This window comes from Diplotaxodon limnothrissa, linkage group LG3 (assembly GCF_057381915.1).
Source record: "Diplotaxodon limnothrissa isolate DT_005_m linkage group LG3, D_limnothrissa_male_GT1.1, whole genome shotgun sequence".
Lineage (NCBI taxonomy): Eukaryota > Metazoa > Chordata > Actinopteri > Cichliformes > Cichlidae > Diplotaxodon > Diplotaxodon limnothrissa.
The window spans coordinates 43,819,796-43,837,158 of record NC_140598.1 but is presented as its reverse complement, the minus strand read 5'-3'; positions in this window follow the sequence as shown (position 1 = coordinate 43,837,158).

Sequence of the window (17,363 nt, the reverse complement as noted above, 5' to 3'; positions counted from 1 at the left end):
TCATCGGCTCTCTTAATACCGTAATGATTTCTGCTAACGTGAAAACATCAGATTTTAATTATACTGTTCAGAACAAGAATGAAAAAGCCAGCCAGCCTGTTAGTTAGCACACTAACTCACCTGCTCACACAGTGGGGCACAGATATACACTTGTGCTAAAGCATGCACAAATACACATTGTATTACACAAGTGGATACTCTCTTCTGTCTTTCTTGTACCGCAGCTCGATGTAATGAAGAAGAAAATGTCTTTTCACTGCAGTAAATTTCGGCGGTGTCCTGAGAGGATTTATTTTCAAGTCTTTGTGTTCAAGTTGTTAACAGTCAGTTCATTGTTTTCCAATAGCTGAATTTAACATGCTTGATTGGTAGTAACACACTTACAGTGGGGCAAAAAAGTATTTAGTCAGCCACCGATTGTGCAAGTTCCCCCACCTAAAATGATGACAGAGGTCAGTAATTTGCACCAGAGGTACACTTCAACTGTGAGAGACAGAATGTGAAAAAAAAAAAATCCATGAATCCACATGGTAGGATTTGTAAAGAATTTATTCATAAATTAGGGTGGAAAATAAGTATTTGGTCAATAACAAAAATACAACTCAATACTTTGTAACACAACCTTTGTTGGCAATAACAGAGGCCAAACGTTTACTATAGGTCTTTACCAGGTTTGCACACACAGTAGCTGGTATTTTGGCCCATTCCTCCATGCAGATCTTCTCGAGAGCAGTGATGTTTTGGGGCTGTCGCCGAGCAACACGGACTTTCAACTCCCGCCACAGATTTTCTATGGGGTTGAGGTCTGGAGACTGGCTAGGCCACTCCAGGACTTTCAAATGCTTCTTACGGAGCCACTCCTTTGTTGCCCGGGCGGTGTGTTTTGGATCATTGTCATGTTGGAAGACCCAGCCTCGTTTTATCTTCAAAGTTCTCACTGATGGAAGGAGGTTTTGGCTCAAAATCTCACGATACATGGCCCCATTCATTCTGTCCTTAACACGGATCAGTCGTCCTGTCCCCTTGGCAGAAAAACAGCCCCATAGCATGATGTTTCCACCCCCATGCTTCACAGTAGGTATGGTGTTCTTGGGATGCAACTCAGTATTCTTCGTCCTCCAAACACGACGAGTTGAGTTTATACCAAAAAGTTCTACTTTGGTTTCATCTGACCACATGACATTCTCCCAATCCTCTGCTGTATCATCCATGTGCTCTCTGGCAAACTTCAGACGGGCCTGGACATGCACTGGCTTCAGCAGCGGAACACGTCTGGCACTGCGGGATTTGATTCCCTGCCGTTGTAGTGTGTTACTGATGGTGACCTTTGTTACTTTGGTCCCAGCTCTCTGCAGGTCATTCACCAGGTCCCCCCGTGTGGTTCTGGGATCTTTGCTCACCGTTCTCATGATCATTTTGACCCCACGGGATGAGATCTTGCGTGGAGCCCCAGATCGAGGGAGATTATCAGTGGTCTTGTATGTCTTCCATTTTCTGATGATTGCTCCCACAGTTGATTTTTTCACACCAAGCTGCTTGCCTATTGTAGATTCACTCTTCCCAGTCTGGTGCAGTTCTACAATACTTTTCCTGGTGTCCTTCGAAAGCTCTTTGGTCTTGGCCATGGTGGAGTTTGGAGTCTGACTGTTTGAGGCTGTGGACAGGTGTCTTTTATACAGATGATGAGTTCAAACAGGTGCCATTCATACAGGTAACGAGTGGGGGACAGAAAAGCTTCTTACAGAAGACGTTACAGGTCTGTGAGAGCCAGAGATTTTCCTTGTTTGAGGTGACCAAATACTTATTTTCCACCCTGATTTACGAATAAATTCTTTACAAATCCTACCATGTGAATTCATGGATTTTTTTTTCACATTCTGTCTCTCACAGTTGAAGTGTACCTCTGGTGCAAATTACTGACCTCTGTCATCATTTTAAGTGGGGGAACTTGCACAATCGGTGGCTGACTAAATACTTTTTTGCCCCACTGTATGGGGAAACAGTAATTGAATGATCTTCATTCAGCAATCCTTTCACAACAGTAAAGTGCAAGAATTGATCAGAGTTGAAGCTAAATCAATTCTGGTCATAATCAGGATTTTTGAAAACAGGAAACAAAAAATTCTTAAATTATGTGAATAAATAAGTGATAGTAACTCATTTGTACTGTATCAGAGTTAAGGTCTCTATACTCTAAAGTTATGGTTGGTTAAATGTAGATTTCTTTTCTGGTGTATGTGTTGCATCATATGTCCCAGATTGGCATATAATAACCCCAACTTGCAGCTCACAAGAGAATGAACCACTTGTGATGAGAATACAGATGCTGCAGCATTTCACCTTTTCAAAGGGTTAAGGCTGATATAGCGCTTGGGGAACCAGAAAAGGGTTGTCTTTGTAAATCTGTGGAGTTTAGCGCAGAGCACGAGTGCAATCCATCACACACTATGCACTGCAAGCTCCTCTCTGTGCAAGTCAATCGGGTGTCTTGAGAATATGGGAACTGTGTTTGTTTTAATACAATGGCTGTGTTTGCTACAAGAAGCAGTCTTACTCCTATTAAGCATAGCTCAGCACAAAATTCCTGAGGAAACTGATAGCTTCCACCAAATGTGAAGAACAGATATTGAAACGACTCCAGAATCATTACGTGCATTTGAAAGTGCAGATTCAAAGAGTTAAGAATTTTCTGTGGTGGCCTTGACTAAGCACTTCTAGGTATACACTGGTGAGCCAAGTCAAAAAAAACAAAAACCCAAAAACAAACACACCTTACTGAAACTGAAAAAGAGAACAGGTTACATTTTGGAATTTATTGGATGGACAGAACAGTCAGTTTTTTGTAGTCAGGGTGTTGGATCTGGGAGAAATGTGCAGGTTTAAACACCTGAGTAACTGTTAAAATGGCCCAAAGTATTGATTTAAAGTTGCAGCTAGCTTAGACTTGGTCACTGCTCAGAGCTGCCATGTAGCCTAATCCTGAACTCAGCCGCCAGATGATTGTAAGTGCAATCATGTGGAACAAAATGCACCCAGTTTAAAATTCTAAGGGCTTATGTATCAGGATATATTTAAACTATTCGGTCATAATCAGGACTTAAAATACAACCTGAGATGAACAACAGCACATGGCATATTACTTGACACCAAAGGAATTAAGAGGATAGGTAGCAGCTAGGTGCTGCTAATTAAACACACTTAATTAACCGACAAGCAGATTAGGATCTTTGTGTGCACAGCACCACATTTGATAAATTGACTGATTTCTACATGTGGTGGCACGAATGAGGGATAACCAGGGAAGGTGACTAAGGGATGTTGACAACGCCACCTAGGGGGAGAGGTACCCCCAGGAAAGATTTTTAAAGCCAATGTAGACATTACACTAGCTACCAAGACCCACAGGCTCTTTATTAACAGCAGAGGTGAGGAAGATCAGTTTTACAAATCACAATTTATTAAGAAAAACTACTAAAAGCATAGAACTGTAAAATCAGAGAAGTCCTTAGGGAAGCAGGGCCGAGACTGCAAGACGGCTAATTAAAACACTTCATTAACAAACAATGATTAAAACGACAAGGCTCGCTGCCACGGTGGTACCCTAGTAAAATAACTGGATAAAATAACTAAAAGTAGAGGCAAGAGGCAACCTACAGAGAGGAGTGTCCAAGGGTGCCACGTATAGCTCCACTGCAAACCTCACTGTCACTCACACTGAAACCTAAATGGTGCAATCCACCTATGCCCGGTGTGTACACGCTCATGGAGGGGATTCCACCTCAGCCCCTTAACAAGTGGCCGCACCTCCACTAAAGCAATAAAACAAGGCATAAAACATTAAACAAATTAGTAAAAGATAAAAACAAATACACCAAGTTACAGTTCTTTATAAAAGCAAGATTAAAATCTATACAACAATTCCGAGTAAAAGACCATAAAACCAGGAATCAGTCAAGGCCAGTCCATAAACGTTTGCAAGATGACAACAGGCCAAAACAAGACAGCACGAGATAAAACAAGAGAGCAGCAGCATGGCACAATCCTGTAACAAAAAGAGGGAAACAGGCGTCAAGGTCCACCCTACAATATGCCATATTATAACAAACACAAAAGTCCCATTTACCACTCTCTAAAGGGCAATACTAAAATGCGCAGCTTTCCTAAAGAGATCTGCAGTGCTTTGCTGCATAACGCTCTCAGCCACCTTGTATGAGGAAAGAATGCCAAATGCCTCCATGTGGTTGTGAAGTACAGCTGTTTCTTATAAGCCCTCCAATTATCAGCTGGGAAGGTGTGGATGTTAGTGCTGCATTCGAGGACATCGTGTAAAATCCTACGCCAAAATTTTCTTCACTACATACATAACCATTTTCTACTCTGAGGAATCCTAGAAATACACCTTAGACAAAGTGAATCTGTGAACTAAGGTGTAGGTCTGTTAGGGTATGTTGTGGTGATCCTCGGGTTGGGGGATTTGTGTTGAAGATGGACAAGAAAAGTTCAAAGCCATCAGGTCCTCAGTTTAGAAAAAAGAGAAAAGAAGAGGAGGAGAAATGAGCAAAAGATGCAGGTAAGCAGATGTGTCATTGGGTAATGGCAGGTCATCCTGAAACAGTCAGAATCAGAATACTTTATTAATCCCTAAGGACAAGAAGAAATTTTAAAAATAGTAACAGTAACAGACTAAACTCCAAACAATACATTATGTTACAGATCTTAATATAATATTAATTAGTCGTTGTCAATTGTTGATTCATCCTGTTCTCATTGTATGACGAATTATGATGGCTGTTTGGTAGCTGTTTGAATACTATGCATACTCTGTCTCTCTTCATATGTGTGTGCTTCTCTGGTGAAATTGAGTATGGTTACGACAACAGTTCTACGTTAATGTACAATCCTTAATATGTTGTGTGTGTGTGTGTGTGTGTGTGTGTGTGTGTGTGTGTGCGCGCGCGCGCGCGCGCGCGCGTGTGCGTGGGGGGGGGTTGCGCGTCAGAGGGAGTGCTCGCCCAGGGCGCCAGACAGGCTAGGACCGCCACTGCATACACCACAAATCTAATTAAAAGCCAATCTAAATAAATGAGTTTTAAGCTGCTTTTTTAAAAGAATCAATACTATCAAGGCAACGTAATGATGGAGGGAGAGCATTCCACAACCTGGGGGCCATCGCTCTAAAAGATCTATCTCCTCTGGTCTTAAACTGAGTTTGTGGGACCGCCAACAGCCTTTGAGTAGAAGATCTCAGGCTGTGAGAGGGAGTGTGGGGTTCTGGAAAAAAAACTGCCTAATGCGGCGCTCAAACCCACGACCCTGAGAGTAAGAGTCCAATACTCTTTCAACTGAACTAGCCGGGCTTCATGTAATAAAAGCCAAACACAACATGTTTTCTACATTCAAATGAGAGGCCATCTGTCTGATGGCTGAAGCGTGGATGAAACTGACTCAACTGAACAATGATCTCAAGCAATTTTCAGTGGACTGAAGCACTGTCGTAAATAATGGTGGATCACAGGGAATTATCTACCTCCATTTCACCCAATCAGTGCCATCCTCTTCTATGACACCAACTGTCTGCATGTCCTCCTTCACTACATCCAGGAATCTCTCTCGTAGTCTCCACCTTTTCCTCCCGCCTAGCCACTCCATCTTCAACATCATTTCTCCAGTATATCCACTGTCCCTCCTCTGCATGTGCACACCTCTCTACTGCCTTGTAAAACTTCCCTTTCACTCTTACTTCTATCCTTCTGTCACAAATCACTGTTTTACTTTCATGTCATTATGTTTAAATTTTGAGTTTGTGCTGCTAATATGTAGAAAAGCAATGTGTTTAACATGCAAAAAAAGTTATTACATGGATTTGATTCATTTAATTTGATTTCATTTAATAAATCTTAAGGTTAGAATAGTTATCTGATTATTTTATTTAAGGAAGTCAGCAGGATCAGCTGGTAGAAATATTATATGCTCAAGTTTCTTGCAGGTTCTAATGCTTAAGCTCTATGGACATTTTATGATAAAAACTGGAGAACTTTCTGAGTTTTTATATGTCACTGAACAACTTTTGTTCCAACAGTTCCAGCACTAGGGTTAGGGTTTCATTCTCACAGGAATGATAAAAGGAAACCCAACATAGCCCTGCTTGGTAATAATAGGACTGAAAACCACTACTAACCAGTAAATTCGCCACTGCCGATGGCCGAATCAAAAACCTTTGGCCAGCTTTAAGTAATGGGGAAATGAGACAATCATCAATCAAAATCAGCCTTCCAGAGGCCAAATCTGAATGTGAATGACTCGAGTCCTGTGTTGACGAAGCATGTCGTCTCATCTCTTGTAATTTACCACCATGATTATCTGAGCGAAGCGTGGGGCCATTCAGAGGCAGACTCAGTCATCTTCAGAATATGAATGAGAACTACAATGACAATTACCTTCATTAGTCAGAGTGCCAGGACTTGTACTGTGCGATATCTCAGCGTAAAACAGTATCCAAGTGATAGTGATCTACAGTAAATGAGTTATGGGAGCAGTGCAGAGCTCACGTTCTTCCAGTCTGCTGAAGGATGATTACAGTGTTTGTGATCAAAGCCAGACTCTGTGTAGGAGAAAATTACAGATGCTGAATAAAGCTGTCTGCAAAACAGTTATTCATGATTATTTCGGTGTGATGACTTACATTCATGCAAATCAGAGGGCGTATCTATAAGTTTATACTTTGCAGAATACTGATGTGAATTTTAATGTCTAATTTGGCTTTAAATAAGCTATTGGGTGTAATGATAAAGGTTCAATATTTAAATACTGAAATTCCACCTCTCTGTGAAGGAATCCTGAAAAATGATTAAAAAAATAAATTAATATCAGTGCTTTTTGATGATATTCCTATTTTCTGCAATGACTTAAAGCTGTATTGTAGATTTTTTTCATCTTCTGTGCTGCACATTATCTAACAGTGGAGTCAATACATGATAAAAAAAAAAAATCACATTTTGCTCATTTGTGCACTTATTTTAATATAAACCCCTCACAGACACGTCTAACACCCATAGCACTTTGGAATAATTAAAATATGCATCACCATGTACCTGCAGTTTTACACAAGTGCAATCTTTGTTCCCTTTAATGGCACCAGTTTTTTTTTTTTTTTTTTATCAACGATGATATATTTTCTTTTGGTCTTAAGGACTTGTGTTTTTCTGGTATTCAGATTTAGTACAAACATTCACTTGAATCAAGAGAAAAAAAAGAGAGGAACATTTATTTTATCATTGTTTGTTAGGCTACTACAAAGTAATTTCAATTCAATTTCAATTTAGTTTTATGTATACAGCACCAAATCACAACAACAGTCACCTCAAGGCACTTTATATTATAAGTTTGACCCAACAATCATATGGTGCCCTATGAGCAAGAACTTTGGCGATAGTGGGAAGGAAAAAAAAACCCTTTTAACAGGAAGAAACTTCTGACAGAACCAGCCTTAGGGAGGGGCGCACATCTGCCAGGACCAGTTGTTGTGAGAGAAGGAAGACAGGATAGAAGACATGCTGTGGAAGAGCAGTTACAATCTTGTCCATTCTCACTTCTTTCCGTCAGTGCCACCATCTCCTTATCATGCATCATATCAGGTCCTTTCATTCCTGCTGCTATCCTTCTGTCACTCATCCACACCTGCTCCACCCTGTCAACACTCTGTTGTTCACCTCTCTCTTGTGTGCTGTCTGTGGTAGGAGTGGCCTATACCCTGCAACTGGTTAAGGTGTGAGAGGTATGGGGACAGAAAAGGGCACAAAAGTGAATAAACTAAACAAGTCTACAGGAGAACGTAGATATTTAAAGATGTGCGATAGTGGCATTTAAACACATGGGGTGAAAGAAAGGGCAGAAGTGATGTTGAATCATGAATGGTCGCCCTGCAGTCTGAGTATATTTCAGTATAGATAAGGCATTTTTCAAGGTCACCTGTTCTAGACCTAACTATAAACTAATTGACTACTAAACTACTACTAAGCTACTATAGCTTGAGGGTGGGTGTGGCCATCAGTGGAAAACAAACAGACGAACTGATCCAACCACATAATATCATTGGGTGAGGTAAAAATGAGGTGGTTCTAGTGGGTGACAGAGTATGAGACACATACCAGGAAGCTACATCGCAAGATCAACTACAGGCCAACTACAGGAGTAATGGGGTAGCTGTCAACTAACCAGCATCTACTGCAGAAGGAGATCAGGTGAGATCACCTCCATCATCATCTACAGACACCTTGTTAGGACTTTTATTTCCTCCTTGCAGCAAACCACATTTGTATCTGAAAATAGAATAAAATGAATCATCCGGAGGCAGAAAGGCACATCAGAGTTCTCTGTCTTAATTGAAATAAACATGTATATAAATAAACAGGAGTGTAAATGTGTTTAAGCCTTTAGCCAAGCCAGAGGCAGATGGTGGGAGCAAACAAGGGTAAGAGACAGATGTGTGTGTGAGTGTAGCAGGGTGGGGAAAGGAAGAACATCTATATAAATAATAGACAACACACTCATGGAAGAAGAAGGTAATTAGGAGAGTAAGAAGAGAAAGAGACAGCACACAGAAAAAGTAGAAATGATAGAAAAAAAAAAGAGCGAAACAATAAAGATTTCTGTTTGATTGTACTGATGCTGAGTCTAAACAGACTCAGGGGAAACATACGAAAGCCTCACATCATACCTAAAGGTGTGTATTAGGGTTTTGAACAGTTCAACTAATGTATAAGATCAACTGAGCTAAAATGTCCACTGAATGTGCACACAGCCAGAGTAAGTCATATTCACGTACAGCACACTGAGGTGTTTGGAAAAAGGCACTTTTTCACTTGGTATTTGATGATCCTAAACTTAAGCCAGAAGCCAAGCGAGTTTAGAAGTTCAAACTCATTTAGACACGCCTTCAGAACTAGACTTTACCATTCTTTGTACTGGAAGTGGAACTGAAGCAGCAGACTCACTTTCCAAGAAGATCTGTTACCCACTACACTGTTGTTGTCACGACTTGTAGACCATCTGCATACTGCTCCCAATTTGCAAATCCCAGAGTCAGCAAGATGTAGTGCAAACACTTAATGATGTCTTTAAAATGTGTTTAATTTCATGATGAAGCATGAAAAACAGTCAGTCCAAACGCCCGAGCTGCGGTCTCTGAAAATGGGAGCCGGCAATCGCTCCTTGTATACAAAGTGAGAAACAAAGAAACACATTCCACCACCATCCCATCCCAGCCTCCTCCCCCCAGAGAGAGTTGCAACCTTGTTTTTCACTTAACAGTCACATGAAGATGTACCTCCTGAATCCTTACCCAGGGACCCTCCCTCCTCCTTAAGGGCCAGAGAGGGGTCTCACTATCACTATACCTACTTATAATACCTGTGTGTGGAATAAAGCATAAAACACATATATGTTGCTATCTTTTATATCTAATACCTCATACGTACTATTGTCAGAACACGTGATCAGTTGTTTTTGTAGATGTTAAATGACCTGAAATGACAGCAGATCATATTCTTTCTGCTGAGGGGACTGACCATCAGAGTTCACGTACATTTTTGGATTTCACAATTTATCCCTGTTGGTGGCTGAGGTCAGTGTGGACCACAATCCGTTGTGCTTATTATTTTGTATTATACACCAGATACCATGCCAGCAACTTATGTATTAAGTCTGGTTCTCTGCTGCAAGTTTTACATTTATGGAAGGGGTGTCACACAGTCATGAATTTGTTTGGGAAGCGATGAGCGCTCATATTTAAAAGATGCAAATATATATTTCCGGATGACTAAATTTACAGTCTGAGCATGTGCAGCAGTCTTGGAGCAGTCAGTGAAATGTAAAATAGAAGGAATCAATACAAATAAGTAGATGATTCATAAGTATCAGAATCAGAAGACTTTATTTATCCCCAAGGGGCAATTAACAAACAACAGAGCAGCATAACGTTGAAGATAAGGACAATGAGAACAGGCAATAAGAATGAAATAATAAATACACAGAATATACAGTACAGTTTTAAAATTACACAGTTTAAAAATTAAAGTGACTGAAAGGTGAAGTCAAAGGAGCTTGCAAAGAGGGACTTAAGGACCCCCTGATGATCTTCTAATCGCCTGAGCCAAGGTGGGAAAACGGGTGTGGGTCTCAATCAGCCAGGGTTTCGGGAGAGCTCATTGTGAAACCTGGCCCCACCTTCCTGAGGTCAGATGGCCCAGGATGTGAGTGGGCGTTAAGGCGTCTGGGGACGGAACTCAAAACTGGATTATCTGTTCAAAGATGGTCACTCACAGTGGACATAGATGGCTTCTTTTACTCCTCTTTAAAACCATCTGTCCTCTCTGTCCAAAATGTGAACATTGGCATCCTCGAAAGAGTGTCCTTTATCCTTAAGATGCAGATGGACTGCTGAGTCTTGTCCTGTGGAGGTGGCTCTTCTGTGTTGTGCCATATGCTTGTGAAGTGGCTGTTTGGTCTCTCCAATGTAGAGGTCTGGGCATTCCTCGCTGCACTGTACAGCATACATCACATTAACAATGTGGTGTATGCTGTACAGTGTGACTACGATGACCTGGATGACTGAGAACCTTCACAGACATACTGAAATGTGAATAAATAACTGTAAGTGACTAAAAGTGAATAAAGTGTCGGTGGTATAAGAAGAGTGTAGTTTATGTTTCTGGTGTGGGAAATGGTCTTATCAGCTGGTGTTAAAAAGCAGAGTGGCTTTGGGGACAAAGGTGGCTCTCCTCCTCTCAGTCCTGCAGGAAATGCAGTGGAGGCGTCGCCCAGAGGCGAGCCATTGGAATGGGGGGTGAAGAATGTGAGAGGGGTCGTTGATGATTTTGGCTGCCTGTCTAAGGGCCTGCTGGCTGAAAACATGTGCCAGAGTTCGGACAGGCAGGCCAATGATTTTAGATCACACTGATGCAGTGTGCTGCAGTCTGTTCTTGTGCTGAAGGCTGAGGGAGTGGAACCAGCAGGTGATGGAGAAGGTCATGATGCTTTCCAGGAAGGCATAGTAAAACGTCATCATGATGGGTGTGCTGACTCCAAAGGATTTGAGTTTCCTAAGGAGGTATAGCCGTTGGTGGCACCTCCTGAATGGATATGTATGTACTGAGTCAGCTCTGCTGTGAAAAACATGGTACAATGACCGTTTCCTCAGCATGAACAAGAAATAATCAAACCATCAGAGACACCGAAGACATGAAGGTTTTATCACCAACTTATTTGCCATTCAGTCAGCATAGTTAAAATTACATATGTGTTTTGCTGTCTACTAACCAAAATCCACAGTATTCCAGTCTGAGTGTAAACTTATGGAAGATTGATGTAGTTGTGATGTTACCCACAGGTCAGTGCAGTACATTTATGGAGTCTTGAGATAAGCAATTTTGCTGTGACTAATGCTTTGAAACCCAGAGTAATGAGTGAGCAGTTGAGCTGAAATTGTATGGCTAACGCCTGTGATTGACACGTTTGAAAAGGCAGCCAAGTGTTGTTTTCTCACAGTCTGTCGGGACGGTTTCTTCAACTAAAGGAGTGGCTTCACTTTTCAGAACCTGAAGCTGCATCCATCTTTTATACTAACTATGCAGAGAATTTAGTTTCTGTCACGGTCTGCGGTGGGCAGACCGAGTGTGGGAGTGTGAGGTTCCAGGTGCAGACACAGACGAGGAGACAGTACCGAACTTGAAGTGAAAAGCGAGCCTTTATTTGGGCTGATTAACGTGGCAAACAACAGAAAGCACTGAGGCAAAACTAAACTAGAAGCTGAACTGGGAAAACTAAGAACTGACACTTAACTCAGACAGCAGGGAAGGCTAAGACAGGGTGACAATGACGCACATGACGGAGACAACTGTGAACAGGACTCTGTGCTGGAACGACAAAGAACTATGAAACGTATTCACGTAAGTAACATGGACATGACCAGCACAGAGTCCTGAAACCTGGCGTGACATGGGGGAAGTTGAACAGACGACGCGGTGACAAACAAAGGAAGACTGAGGACTTAAATACACACATGAGGTGATCAGGGGAAGTGGAGACACATGAGAACACAGCTGACTAGAAGGAAACATAATGACAATACAGGGGAGAGTAACACTAACTACAATGAACAAAGAACACCATACTCTTTCAAAATAAAACAGGAAACACAGAGACATAGACATGGAGATAGAATACGAACTTAACCTAACCAGAGACATGAAACATGACAGGTAGACACACGGACCAGGGAGAGATGACAAAAGGCACTAAGAAACCAAGGACTAAACTGCAAACTAGAAAACAACTAGATGCGTTAAACTACACATGTGGATACAAAAATATGCATTAGAACTTAAACCCTGGGCCTCGTGGCCCAGTACCGTGACAGTTTCTCTGTAGCCATGCTGTTCCCTGCCAACATTAGCACATGGTTGTTTTGAACTGTTCAAACCTAAAATAACACCTCCCCAAACCCAAGCGTTAGGAACAGTGTTTGTGTCGTTAACCCAAGAAAAGTAATGTATTATACGTTAAAGAAATGCAGTCTGTTAGCAAAGATGAAAACTGGCACAAAGAGATCATCACAGTGATTCTAGAAACACGAACACGTAGAAACAGAGGCTACAAGTCTGACTGCTAATCTCTACTTTTGTTACTTGTTGAAGATCAGGCTCTGGCTGCTGGGCTGGGGTCTGCGTGCACTCGTTAAAATCACTCTGGGTTCTTTGCTAGCTTTGTGTTAGCATGCTGTCTAAGCTGATGTTTGCAAAGATGTTTTCTTAGCAGTATAATGCAGTGTTTTCAGTCCTAATGGAGTTTCCACCCTAACATTGTTGTCCTTTTGTGGACTAAAAATAAAAGGAATTTCCATATCTCCACTCTTGAAAAGCTGTATCACTCTACATCTGTATGAAATAAAATTAGCTGACTCTACACTCTCTGACTTCTTTTGTTCCTAATTATGGAAAATCATTCACAATCTCTTCACATTAGCAGCAGTCTAGCAGAATTGTAAAGAGGCCACGTCAGTACGATACATAGCTTTTTGAGTTTGCCATTCAATATAAGCAGGTGCAAGCAGATAATGCGCTTTGCTTTGCATTGGGTGCAGTGCATGAGAAAGACAACAGCCAGCTTTCTTTTGCTTGTTTTTCAAAACTGAAAAGTAATTGTCAAATTTCCTCAATTACCATATATTTCATCAAAATTTGAATGCTTATAGATAGATGGATAGACAGATAGGCTTCTTGGGGCAGTTGGGTTTTTGAAAGACTGTGACTATGGGGAGGCTTGTCAGTTTTCATTGAATTTTGGAACACTCTCCTTTCCTTTCACATCATCCCAGTGTGCTACAGCATGCCTGTCACTGCCCACACACACTTTTCAGTCTGCGTATATGTGTGTGTTCGGAGAAGGACTGCCATATTCAGTTTTCTATCTCCATTCGAATATGAGTGGGCATGGAGAGGACTGTGTGTGCGCGTGTGTGTGTACGCATGTGTGTGTGTGTTCTGTTGTCTGTGACTGATTTAGCAAATGTGTAAAGAAGGACTGCGTGCTTCAGGTTGTGTGTTGCGTGTGAGGCACATCAGCACAGTAACGTGCAGTGAATGAATGGTACACAAGTGCGTTTGTGTGCCTTTTAAGGTTCTGCAGCCATTGATCAGTCTGTGCTCTTCCACCTCCTGTCCTCATTCTCTTCAGTGACCGCAGCAAATTTCCAGACTTGCTTTTCAGCCATATACAGGGGTCTGTGTTGGGTAAAGCAGCACAAAATGCATATTAGAAGATAGACGAGATTCGGGACACGCATTCATAAAGCTGGAAAACACAGTGTAAGCAGATATTGAATTCCTTCATGTTTTTGACACAGTATTACACTACCCGACTGCCGAAATGGAGTCCTTTGATTTTGGTAACTGTGATTGTGGAAATCTGTTTAATAAACATATAGTTTGTGCATCTCATCAAGTTTATATTCAAAGGTGCTTTTCATATGTATATGGAGCCAACCAGCTCACCAGCTTTGAGTTGTCTAGAAAGTCTGTTTTGGTGTTATTTTCGTTTTCTGATTGCAAGTAATTTTACAATTGTTAATGTTTGTAAAGGTCACTGCAGAGCTATGTAAAAGAATTAGCAACTCAACAATTTTGAATATAGCAAAAGTACATAAATAAAGACCAGTTTTTTAAAGAAGAAAAGGCCTAACCACAGGTCAAGCATGACAATCAACATCATTGGTGGTGAAAGCAAACAAGCACTGTGAAATTCTTCATTTGCCTTTGTGACTTTTATTTCTTTGGATTTGGAACCCATAGCTAGAAGGAACTAACGATAGGACACTCCTGAGGTTTAGCAACATTAAAAGTATAATTTTGATATTCATGCAATTTTTTTTGTCAAAACCAAAGAGAACCACTGGAGATTAGCAAAAGAGCCTCAGGTTTGAGACCCTTGAGCTAGAGCATAATAATCTAATACTCTGACTGTTACACGTGCCTGCCTTAACACCACCCTCCCTTTAATTGACTGTCTCTTGCAGGCAGAAGGTTTGAGACTTTTGAAAAGCAATTTCAGGCTTCATTTGCTTCAGTTACAAAATCTTGACATTACAAACAGCAGTCATTTCAACATCACCTACATTATATGGACAAAAGTATTGGCTCACCTATGCATTACATTACCATTATAAATCTATAGGCATTAAGATTCAGTTTCATTTTATTTATATAGAACCAACAATAATAATAACAATAATATAGAGAAACTCCAACTATCCTTATGAGAAAGCATTGGGTAACAGTGAGAAGGAAAAACTCCCTTTTAACAGGAACAAACCTCTTGCAGAACCAGGCTCAAGGAGGGGCGGCCATCTTCCACGAATATGAGGAGCTTCCTGCAGTATTTTGGAGTGGCTCTGTATCTGTGGGACCTCGATGCTCTATATGGACAAGTCAAGATCCTCCATACCAAACTCATTCAGGTATGTCTGTATGGGCATACAGACATACAGACGTAAAGACACAACACATTTCTACTGCTCCAGAGTCCAATGGTGACATGCTTCACACCATACAAGACTTATGCTTATATAAGGCTTGTATGCAAATGCTTAGCCATAGAAATCCATGCCATGAAGCTCCTAGTGCACAGTTTTTGTGGTCATGTCAATGCAAGAGGAGATTTGTAACTCTGCAGATATTGATTCATCAGAGCGTTGATGGCTTTCATGAACTGTACACTTCAGTGACCTGTCTATGTACCTTAGGAACCACATCAGCTCCATGAGTTGCTTGGATTCCTAAATGCTTCCACTTTGTTGACTGTGGAATATCTAGGAGGGATACTGACTTTCACCATCCTGACTCAAATTTAGTGAGCTCTTTAGAACAACCCATTCTTGGTATTTGTAGAGGCGGACTGCATGGCTAGATGCTTGATTTTCATCCAGCTATCACAGTGGGATCGAAAACACCTGAATTCAATGATTAAGAGATGTGGCCCAAAACAGTTGTCCACACAGTGTATAATATGAGCATCTGTTGGTCTATTTCTACCTCTAAGTCATTCTCTGACAGTCTTGACACAGGTTGCAACTGCTTGTACTACTTATTAAAGTTGGCGTTCCTTCATTTTCTATACTATTCTGTATGCTTTATTTTTGATTGTCCTATTTCCCTTGGAAGGTGTTGTGTAATGACTTTAGGGGCATTGTACTGAAACCCTTTACATAAGGTAAGCTTTGGTGAAAATTGTATTCAGGTGGATTTTTGAGGTCTGGTATACAGTTTCCTTTTTAAATGGACCATCACATTATGCATTTTGACTTAATCCCTACAACTGCATATGCCATATATCCTAGTCGAGTTTATGTGACTGGGATGAAACTGGGTTGGGAGTGTTTGTATAGAAAAGCCACCAACTTATTGCAAGTAACTATTGATGCTTTAGGGAGCACTATTTTACTTTTTTTTTTTTTATTTATGTTGCTTTAGTTTTGTAACTAAGCATGTTCACCTTGACCCACATGAATTTTAACATGTTGTATTCTTTCATTTATTTCAACTGCATAATGGGATAAGGATTAATCAGTGTACTGAATAGCCTCACCTCTTTTCAGTCATTAGAATCCCGAAATTACTAAAAGATTCACTGAACAGTTTTTCCTTTTATAAAATCAGATTTGTCACAATGTGATGTTGAGGTTTAAGGTCAAAGTGTATGTCCCTGTGTGAGCATTTTTATATGCATGAGAAAGAATGCAATCTATTATGTTTAATTTGATTTTCCTTTTTTATATGCAATGGAAGCTAACAGAAACGTGCTTTCATGGTTTTAATCTTCACTTTGATGTGAAACTAATAATGATGTTAACGATTAAGAGAGAGAAGCTGAAGGTGTTGTTAAGGTTCAAAATTGAGGAGGGAGAGTACAAACCACTCTTGGTCCAGAAGATCTTGGTCAAACAATGATTTTAATGAACACACGTGTGGGAAGATACTCTGTACGCAGACAGCCAGTAGTCTTCGACTTAATCAAAGCATAAACAGATATTTTATAGCATCAGGGTTTGATTTACTGACGCCCCTTCATGCGTCACAGATACATTTTATACATAGATCAGATCAACACCACCATGGCTTTTAAGACAGAACATCATCTTCTATTTTCATGGCTGGCCCTTCCTGTCTACCTTTCAGTTCTTGTCTTGTTCCTCTTTCTTGCCGAGACAACAAGGAACGGTTCCTCTTTTACCGAGACACTTTTGCAGTTACAGCCAGACATGAGTAACCTCTTCTCTAAATAAATCTAACTAATGTGTGTGTGTGTGTGTTGACCTCACATGCTCTCTGTGTCACCTGTTGCACTTCTGACCTTTCACCAGAACGGAGGCTCACTGAGACTATGTGTATGTCTTCTACTAAATAAATGTTTTAATCAAGAACCTCTACTAAACATAATAACTGTGTGCATAAGCATCTTAAGGCCTTCTTAAAGCTATCTGTTACTCTGTTACAGCAATGATCATTTTGAATAACCTAGTAATTCAAATGGCCTCGTCTGGCCTGCTCCTCAAAATAACTATCTGCTTTCACTTCTGCATACAACTTCCTGTCAGCCTGCAACTCAGTCTTTCTGAAAGAGACACTGTTTAAACCTCTGAATGCAATATCCATGCTGCAGATTATATTTATTATTTAACAATAGCAGTAAAATAATTTCCCTGCTCCACAGTGTAAAAGGAGGAGAAAGGCTGAGGAGCTGAAGCCTTGAGCGCTCTAGTGTTTTTCCAATATGACTTTGAGCCCTCACTTCAGCTTAATACCTGATTGTAT